The sequence below is a fragment of the Vanellus vanellus genome, assembly GCF_965231255.1.
Source record: "Vanellus vanellus genome assembly, chromosome: 1".
Lineage (NCBI taxonomy): Eukaryota > Metazoa > Chordata > Aves > Charadriiformes > Charadriidae > Vanellus > Vanellus vanellus.
Window position 1 is genome coordinate 126,051,868 of NC_138905.1, and position 10,160 is coordinate 126,062,027.

Genomic DNA, 10,160 nt, shown 5'->3' on the forward strand with positions numbered 1-10,160 from the left:
TGTTATTCATCTGTCCAACTTGTACTGTCATAAATGCACTATCATGGGGTTTGTTGTAAGTGCAGGCCTTTTTTTTTCCATCAAAAGGAATGTCTTATATTGAGATCTATACAAAGGTGCTGCACAGCAAAGTGGGAACAAGCCTTTGCAGCCCACATATTTGGTTCTTTACTTGTAAATAGACACCACGATCAAATCTGAAGTTTACAGCCTAGGAAGGTCACCGGAGCACTCTGCCCCTGTAAAGCTACACATAGACGTATCTTATTTTAGCCTTGCCCATAGGAGGCTGCCGATGGATTTTATGACCTTTGCTTTTTGTCTTGTACCCCCTGCTTCTCTAACTCGTGGAAAAAGCTGCGCGTCCATCTCTCAGCTACCTAAGACAAGGGGCGATGTGTTCACAAACCAGCGAGGCTGGAGCTGTCAGAACAGACGCCAGCGTTGACTCTGTTATTCTGCAGAGGGCACTTGTTACTCCTCTGGTCAGTCACCAGACCATGGTGTGTTCAGTTTCACAGCTGTCATGCTGAATATTTTAAAAGACTGTTTTTTTGCCAAGTCAGAACACATTCACAAACCGAGAGATCATCTGAGGACAAAGCCCGTCCAGGAAAAAGCCTGTTTCTATTTTGGCACTGCAGCTTGGAGAAAGAGGGTACAGATCCCAGGAGTGTCACAGCTGGAGTCTGTTTATGGAGATTTAAAACACAGACTTAGCTAATCTCTGAATTTCCTAAAGCAAAACATACAACACTGGTTATTTATTCCCCCCAGACAGGAATTTCATCAGATGAGGTCTGTAACATCCGACTAGTTTGCCAACCACACTCTTAAAGCCCACTGGTGATACTTTGGGGAGATCAGAAGAAAAGCAGACCTAAGAGACCACCAAGAAGCATCCTCCGTAAGAAGTTCTCGTTAGCATTGATCTGTATGAATTGTGGATTTAATCCTCCCTACTCTCATGAGTAATCCTATGTATGTATTTGCACAGCAATCCAGATAAGACGCTTCTCTGCTAGACGCTATGCAAACATGCAACAAAAGGCTACAGGACATCACAGATGGGATCTGTGTTCCCGCACACATTTCCTGTTATCCCAGGAGTCCATCACTAGAGGTGGCCGGCATGTGCACTGCCACACTGTGACCCCCACCCTCCGGAGGGAGAATCCTATTTGGGTAAAGGAAATAAGTAACAGAAAGGAGACATATCCCAAGGTGGGATGAGGTATAATAAGATAGCCCAGAAAGAGTTTAGGCAGGAGTCCTGTGGTGTAAAAATCAAAAATACCTGGGAACAAGGTAATGAAACAGATGGAAGAAGTTTGGAGCCTGGGATCTGTGGAGTCCTTTGCCTTACACCCCTGTGCACTCAGGGGCCTCAGGTTCCCTCTGAACTTGCTTCAGTCCATCAAAATACACAGGAACACATGAGCAGCCGTATACACGTGACACACAACTATACACCACAACATGAACGCTGGAAGGGAAGAGTGAAAGGTTGTATTTGAACGTGCAAAATCCTTGCCCAAGGCAAACTGAATTATCACCAGTTAAAGATTCCAGTTCCAAAACTAATAGCACATGCGCTCTCCCACCTGCAAGTTGTCAAGATCGAACAGGCTCAGCTCTCTGAGTGGTGGGCTGAACAGAAATACCCGAGGGCTGTCTGCAACCCCGGCCGCGGCGAGGAGCTCCGCAGAGGAGCTTTTGTGTGACCATCAGCGGGTGCTGCCCAGGGGACCAGACCACACATGGGAGCCAAGTGCCTAAAGGGGAGGGTAGGTCAATGCTTCCCAACCCTCCCGCACATATGCCCTTGCCTTTAAAAAGAAGGGCCACTTACAGCAAAGATCTTTACTAGCATGCCTGTTCATGCAAATAAGTACAGGTCTGTATCTAGGACTGCGATGTTGGATTGTGGGGCGCCGCGGCTATAGCTCTTGAAGAACAGCATCTTTGATCTAAACAGCAGAGTCAGGAGACTCTGAGCTCTCTCAGCTAGATGAAGAGGCATTGAGCTAAATTAAATATTAATGTTAGAACTTGAAGCATAAATTAATCTCACTATTGGCTATACTGGGTTAGAAATTGAATTAATTTCTCATCACATGAAAGGGGCTTGAGCACTATCTCTGGGATTTTTAGTGTTTCCCACCAAAGGACAGTAGTTCTACTTTAAGTCAGCTAGGATAAACCTGGCTCCTCTCCACTCTGGTTTACTGGCACTTCACAATGCAAATGTGCATCCCTGACCAGTTGTGCTGTAGGGACTTGAAGCAACATGGGATGGAAATGTTCTGACACTAATGTAGTCCACTCTTAATGGCTCCTGCCAATCAGCAATCACCCCACTAAGCCTGACAGCCTTCTCTACTGCACTGAAATCACTATTTCCTTATTCCCTATCTGCTTCTTTTCCAGTTTGATCTGGAAAAACCTGGACATTTTTCCTTCCTGCCTGCTCCTTTATTAATACTACTTTATTAATCCTACAGGCAAGCTGCCCAGCACACTTGAAACTGTGCTCTGAAAGTCAGCGGTGACCCAACGTATGAGAAGAACAGAAATCAAACTCATCATCACCTTCATTTTAGCTGCTGCTTTGCTTGCTCTCCCGTGCCCAGCGCTAATCCACACCAGCACTCCAAGGACCTCTCGGTGATCCCAGCAGAACAGTGACACGGTGGGAACTTTCCACTGGGAGAAAGGGAAAAGCACAACCTGCTCCAGACCTATTTCTGAAGGCAGCACCACAGGTCAAATTAAGGTGGGTGGGAGGTGTCATCCCACAGCCACAAGCCTTCTCTCACCTCCCAACGCGAGGGAACACAAAGCTGACATTCAGGAGGGACAAGAGGACTGAAGGGTAACACCAGCCACCCACAAATTAAACGGCTAAATAACCCCCACATTGGGAAGGAAACCAAGACATTTCTGTAGCGAGAGAGGATCAATTCAGTGATAAAGATGTTCGAAGGAAAAATGTAGCATGTAGCTTGTGCACAGGGGGGGACTCTGGGAAACTGCATGGAAAGCCCAGGAAAGATTCACATCCACCACTTCAGTCTCACAGTACTTTCTCACTTCTGCTCTTGCCAGTACGAACTAATCCAGGACATTTTCTCTACCCACAAAGCTGATCAAGCATATCCTCCTGCCAGCCTGCGAGCGTCAGCAGCCAGCTGGCACCAGCGCCAACATACACAGCTGCCATCTCTCCTACCTCCCCCACAAGCCAGCATCTCCACCATTCCCAGCCTGGCCCCCCACAGCACGCAGCCTCACAGATCGGGATGCAGACTGTGATCTGTTACACTCTTCCCACACCTTTAAAGCAGGAAGATCCAAAGCTTCGATCCCATTCCCACTTCCCTGTTGACATCGGAGGGCAAAGCCTACACCACAGCTTACTGCAGCAAGGCTGAGTTGCCGTGGTTTTCAGTCAGTAAAACACAGTTCCCCCTGACTGGTGGTAGAACCACTAAAGGCCTCATTTACAGTAGCAAGTAACAATACTACTACTAACCACCCTCTGCCTTCAAGGCTTAAAAAAGTCCCGTCCCTCAACTAAGCCCCATGAAGCAGCAGAGGAAGGACTGTCCTCAACTGCCCACCAGGAACACTAATTCAGAAGAGGTGAGACCTGCTGAACTAACTTTCTTCCCACTTAGCATCAGCAGGAAACTTTCCGTTCAAGAAAATAGTGGTGAAGGTATGCCAAGAGCCACGGTGCTTTGGAAATACTCGACTGTCTCCTCCAGGCTTGGAAAAGTGCTTTGCAAGCGCATTAATCGAGATGATGTAACTCTAGCGTTGGCCTCAACAGAACCAGCCCTGTATAGTACACAAAAGGAGACAAATGAACCTGGAGTTTAAAGGTCCACTTTTGTTCTCAAAAATCCAATAGAGATTTTCTTTACACTTCTGAGAGCAGGATGGGCAATGAATCAGATATACTCTACAGTCCATATACTGAACACGTAGGCTGCTGAGACTGTAATTTCATAAATCAGTGCCAACTTTGTAAAATGAACATATGAAATAATACAGTGAATAACAAGGCAAAACCATGGGCAGCCCAGGTGCCCCTGCTGCTCACTGGAGTGAAGCACCTCACCCCTGCATTTTTATTGTCAGATGGCACCCACGCACCAGCCCAGAGCACTGAAGACTGAATTGGTGACACGCGGTAACATTTTGAGTCGCGCTGCAACAAAGAAAATGGTGTCACCCACTGATACGAAATGACGATAGGGATGGTCAGAAACTCTTCAACAAAACTGTTTTGTGGCTGTTAGAAAATGGTGATACTTCAAAAAAAAAATTTGTAAGGGGGGGCCATTGTGAAAAGTGGTTCAGAACCGTCATAATGTCAACAAATAGCCTGAAGTTATCAAAGGACACAGAGTTAATGTTACATCAAAGACACTGCTATTTTGATCCTATGCTCTGTATTGGTGGGGAGGAAAAAAAATTAATTTTATATTTGAAAGATTCCACGGAAAAGGAAAAATCACCCATCCAGGTCTAATTTTTAATAATACAGCATGCTCTAGTAAACAAAATTAAACATAGCAGGCAAATATAAACTAGCTTCTTCCTCATTTTGGAGGTTATTCAGTCACTGCATTCTGGTATTTTTATACTTCTGGCAAACTAATAATTTAAAAAAACCCTTCTCAGCATACAGCTATATCTTCTGAACTGATGAGAATTCAGATACCAAGGAGTTCATAAGGCAATTTTTGAGGACTACATACAAATTTTACAGCCATATCAATTTACAGTTCTGCCAGCTACTGCTCTGGGTTAAAAGAATTCAATGACCTGGAGGAGCTATGTTTAAATAACCTACGATAATAAATCTGCTGAGAAAAATCTTGCACAGGCGTCTTCCTGCAGCTCAGACAGGACCTGGTACTTATGAGGTCCTGCCTGAGCAGCCCTGCAAACTCTTCATCTGGAGGCATGGATTTGCCACCCTGAATGGCACTGCAGCTGCAGTTGCACCTACCCCTAAAAGGACACCCTCACACTATGAAGAGTCTACTCGAGGCAAAAATGTTGTACAGTAGAAATAGGCCTCCTGGAGCAGGAACATCAAGGGAAAGAAGAGAAGGAAGTTTCTGACTTTTGAGAAAGCAGGTGGATCTCTGGTAGCACCCAAACCAAGGAGAGGTTGCAGATGGTGGCTGAAGAGCTTGGGAAAAATGGAAGGGTTACCTGGTTCAGAAGGATGAGGGCAGATCTTTGGGACTCAGAAGAAGGTATAGGTTTCTGGGCTTAGTAGAAAGAGTCAGGGAAGACAGAAGGAAAACTAAACAGTTTTAAGCCAGTGGGAAAAATGGCACAAACATGTGGCAATAAATGGCTGCTGGTCCCTAACTTCATGGCTGGCGATTTAACACCCTACCTAAACACTGTTGGAGGCAAAACCTAGCACAGAAGTAATCCCTCATCACAGAACATCTGGTGATTGCAGAAGGAAAACCACTCAACAATCAGGGTAACAAGGAAACTATACACCACCAAAAAACCCCGTGGATTTCCAATTGAACCATCCCTGTGGAAACTCATTCCTTGTTCCTAAGCATGGGGAACTTTGATTCCCAGGGAGCTACTGCTAAAAGAGTAACAATGTCCAAGGCAAGTGCAATGGCTGCAGAGTGTTAGTTCCCATGCTAAGACAGAGGGCCGCACACCGCTCCCAGCTCACCAGGTTATCATGGAAGCATGCTGATGTTTGCACAACAAGAGAAACACAGGGTCAACTCCCTCAGGGGAGAGCTAGGCTTCTGGATTCTAACTTGGCCACTGGCTTCTTGCTTGACTGCTTTGTGTCTCAGTTTCCTGGCAAGGCTGACCTCCTCCTTAAAGCATGCTGAGACTTACTCGCAAGAAGTACTGCAGAAGCACTAGGGGTTGTGGTGGGCCTATCATTTTAATTTATTCACATAAAATAGGCAGGTACTTTGAGTCCCTGTGGGAATTAATCCATTTTGTCCATAAAGTACATTGTGATTCAACAGTGGTCTAATTATCAGATTCCTCAGATGTTTAAGGAGTGAGGAGAGGATGTACCCTTCTTTGGACCGGCTGATATAGTTAGAAAACTCAGGAAAGCTTTCAAGTACATGATCCCATTATATTCTTAGATCCACACAACTTCAGTAACATAATTAAGTACATTTAGAGTCTTTTCACCCAGAGAGTCCCTAGCGTATTTCATCCATACACAGATGAAGAGGAGAGAGCTGGAAAAGATCAACAATGAGGTACTGTGTTTCCATAAGCCAGCCTTCAGCTTTCAAGTGTTTTTACATTTCTTCAGAGAATGCTTCCCATAACCTGAATCTAATCTCTGACTAAGCTCAGCACACAAGTGGCATTTAACAAACAGCTTCAATTGTGACTCCTGGTCCACTTAATTTCTGGCCGCTCCTTCTTTGTAAATAGCCCTAAGTGTCTGCTTCCCTTGCTTCACAAGAAATGCTTTCGATCACATGAGCCTCTGAGATCCCAAGTACCATGAGAAGCAGCAATGTTTCCTTTCAACTGCGAGAAGAAACAAGTGTTTGGAAAAAAAGATAGAAAACAAAGTATACAATGGAAGTTGGGTTAAAAAGACCCCCGAAAGTAATTATTTGAGAAATACTATCAGAAATTTCATTTACCTGTCTTGTGATAGTAGAATAATCAAGGAATATGCTAAGGTGTCCCATGGCATCCCACTGGGCAGTGGTTTGGGTTTTTTTTAAGCTGACTCTACCTGTTTTTAAGTAGAAACTAGAAGTCCTAGGTGAGATGACAGATGAGATAGCATAGGCCACTACAGTCCTTGCTTGGAAAAGTTTACATCTTAACACTGACAGGATGAACAAGAGACAAGGAGAACAGTTGCAGCACGATGATGCGACTGGCCCCAGCTAACCCAGAGCAGCAGCACAGCTGGGAACAGATGCTTTGTATCTTTGCCTAACCCTTTATTCTGTTTCCTCTTCAAATCTATCACTACTACTTCTTTCCCACCGAGTTATCAACTGAAGGAGTTTATCCAAACTCCTCAGCCACTGAAAAAAACCTCTGGTACTAAAGTCCCTCCATGAAGCAACACTGTTGCGCTTCCTGTGCGGAATATCTAAGTAGGATACCAACAGAGATCTATCCATTTCCTCCAGATGGTACTCCAGCGTTCCCTGCAAAGCCCATAGCACTAGCCTATCACAGTATGCCCCTTGACGACAAACATTTCACCTGAGAAATCTAGTTTGTATAAAACATCAGTGGGAACAAAGTTTTCATCACACCAAATATGTAATTTGACAGTTAACTGTACTGAAACCTGTACAGATCAATTACCAGCTTCAGTAATACACCATGCAATCTGTGCTCTGAACACACCGAACATCTGTTTGAACAATGTAATTCCTTTAGCAGCAATATTTTTTGCTAACAAATCAGATGATATGTGTGGTAAATTTCCTCCAAAGTGGCAGGACTGAGAGTGAACCTGTTCTTGGTAAAACACAGTTGAGAGCAGGGTTTCAATTTCTTACAAAAACTCTCTGCGGAGATGCAGTGCCCCTGAGGACTAAATACGCAAGGGAATTTCCTTCCACCCTCACCCTAAACAGACAGCGAAAACTTAAGAGATCTGTAGCACTGAGAGCCTTTCCAGACCTTCCCTAAATAACACCAAGAACGAACGAACGAAGGGCAGCAGTAGAGGATGACGTTATAGCAGGTCAATGAGCGGACACAGGCCCTACCACCACTGACGCTTTTCCTCTGGTACAGGCCTGCTTTGTTAACCATCAGCAAGTTGCTTCAGCTTGGTAATACTCCTGTGAACGAGGGATAATTACACAGATCACTTCCCAGGGACTACTTACATGAGTGCTACATAGGAGCAATGCTATGTGCGAGCCAAAAGATTCAATGAAGCAACCAACCAACTAGGAGGCCAACAGAACCACAGATGGAATCTGAACAGGTACATTTTCTGACACAAAGTGGTAACCAAGATAGTTTCATGCAGTATTTTATGTCATCTCTATAACCTTGGCAATCTTTCCCTCAAAAATAATCCAGTTGTGACTGTCCTGTGGGGTTGGACTGTGTGCTAGTGCAGCACATCTAGCCATGTTCATTGAAGTGGAAGAGCTTACAAGAGTTGGAGCAAAACTACAGATTTCTCCTTTACTCCTCTCCTCCAAAGCATGAGCGCTAACACTTAAGATCCGCAATTCAACGTAAACTGCAGTAACTAACTGCAGGTTATTTTCAGGAATACATTGATCAATATGAGCAACAGTGAACACTGCACTTGATGAGGATTCACAGACTCAGGCAGCTACAGACACACAAGTTCTTAATGAGGTATACAGCGCAACTTTTGTTTGATTGCCATGGTGAAAGCCTCAGCAGCATCCTGCTTGCGCAATTTGTCTTTCCTGTACTCAGTCACTGCCTAGATTTCATGCTTGCCCCTAATGAAACAGTAACCAAGTCCCTTCAGTAACCCCACTGCTCTCTCAACCTTTACGAGAATCCACAATAGGACATTAATCTAAATCCCTCCCACCCGTTGTCACCGTAGTCAAACTGATGTTGTTTCAAGACTCCTACTGATCTGCACAGGTCACAGTAATCTCACTGGCAGAAACAAGAGTCGCTTTTCCTATAATCTTTTCACTATAACCTCTGCCACCACTGGCACGTGCAGCCATGTATCACGTAAGGACTGACTGTACTGCACATTTTGCAAGGCTGATACAAATGCAGACTCACAGTCAATGACAAATCAGTCATCATTTTCACTTCACAGCCCTTCTTTACCTTACAATTTCGGATTGTTTTTCTCTACGCATTCCCAAGTCTCTTTCCCCATTTATCATGGGAAAAATTATGCTTCCCAGTATGCCAAGAACTACTGAAGTATGAACTCCCATCTCAGTGGGAACACACTCTGTGCTTCTTCTACCACAGTACTTTACACATCCTAACGCTCCTCATACTTGCAGTTTCCCCGGTAGCCTAGTTTCAGCCTTGTACCACTAGAGGTGAAGTGCTTCCTCCAGCGTCAAAGAGAACCTTCCTAGGTGTTTCTGCTGCACATGAGCGCCAGACCTCCTCCTTTGGTTCTCACTCACTTTGCACTTGATCTCCCCTTGCTTCACACTGACCGCTCCACTACCTTTAGGATCCCCAGTCCAGAGTGCACCGCTCACAGACCTGGTCTAGAGCTGCTTCACTATGCTCCTGTGGTTGCAGCTGCCTAATGACTTCTGCCACACCTGTGCTTCCTCCAACAGCCTTCACCAGGAACAAACCTCACACTCAAGCATTGAGTGCCAGCCTTTGTACTCCAGGCTTGACTTCCCAATCCCATGGGCTGCCTCCACAATGTGCAGCACTTCAAACTCTCCTAACTGTGGGTCTGTATTTCTACAGCTTTAGCTACATGACCTGCAGAGGGGAAAAACTGCCAAGTTAGAGACTTTGGAATACCTTTTAAGTGCATATTGCACATCCAGGGACATAGCATGACAACACAAAGCCCTGCATGATGAGACTGATAATTGGTACAAGTCTAAAGCAGGTAAATTTAGTGTGGTCCACACTCAGTGTGCTCAAAGCAGATCCTCCAGCAAGCTATCCTGGTAAGCATGCCAATTTCCTCCTTTCCATGGTTCCTCAAAGCCCACACACATTACTCATTGGCAGCAAACTAAGTAGGGAAGATTCCTTTTACAGATGTGCAGTATACACATCCAGGACTGCAAGTCCACATCATACCTATACTGGTCCTCAACCCATACCATGGGTCCACAGCACGCTTTTAAAGACCAGAGTTCCCACACATTACATTCTCACAGGGAATTCACCAGTTCCTAGTGTCACTTCAGTACTGCACTTTACACCTAGGTTCTTTCTAAATGATGTCCTTCTAAACAAAGCAAGGCTTTTGTCTAGTTTCAGAGATAGACTGGAAACACCTAAATCTATTCCTTCCACTGTATCCCCTTGGATATTCCAGTACTTAACCTCATTCTAGCCTAATTACAGCTCAATGCCATAGCTTAGTTTTAGAAAACTAATCAAAGCTGGAGCATGGGTATACATTTGCTAACTTTTTTGGAAGAGGGTAC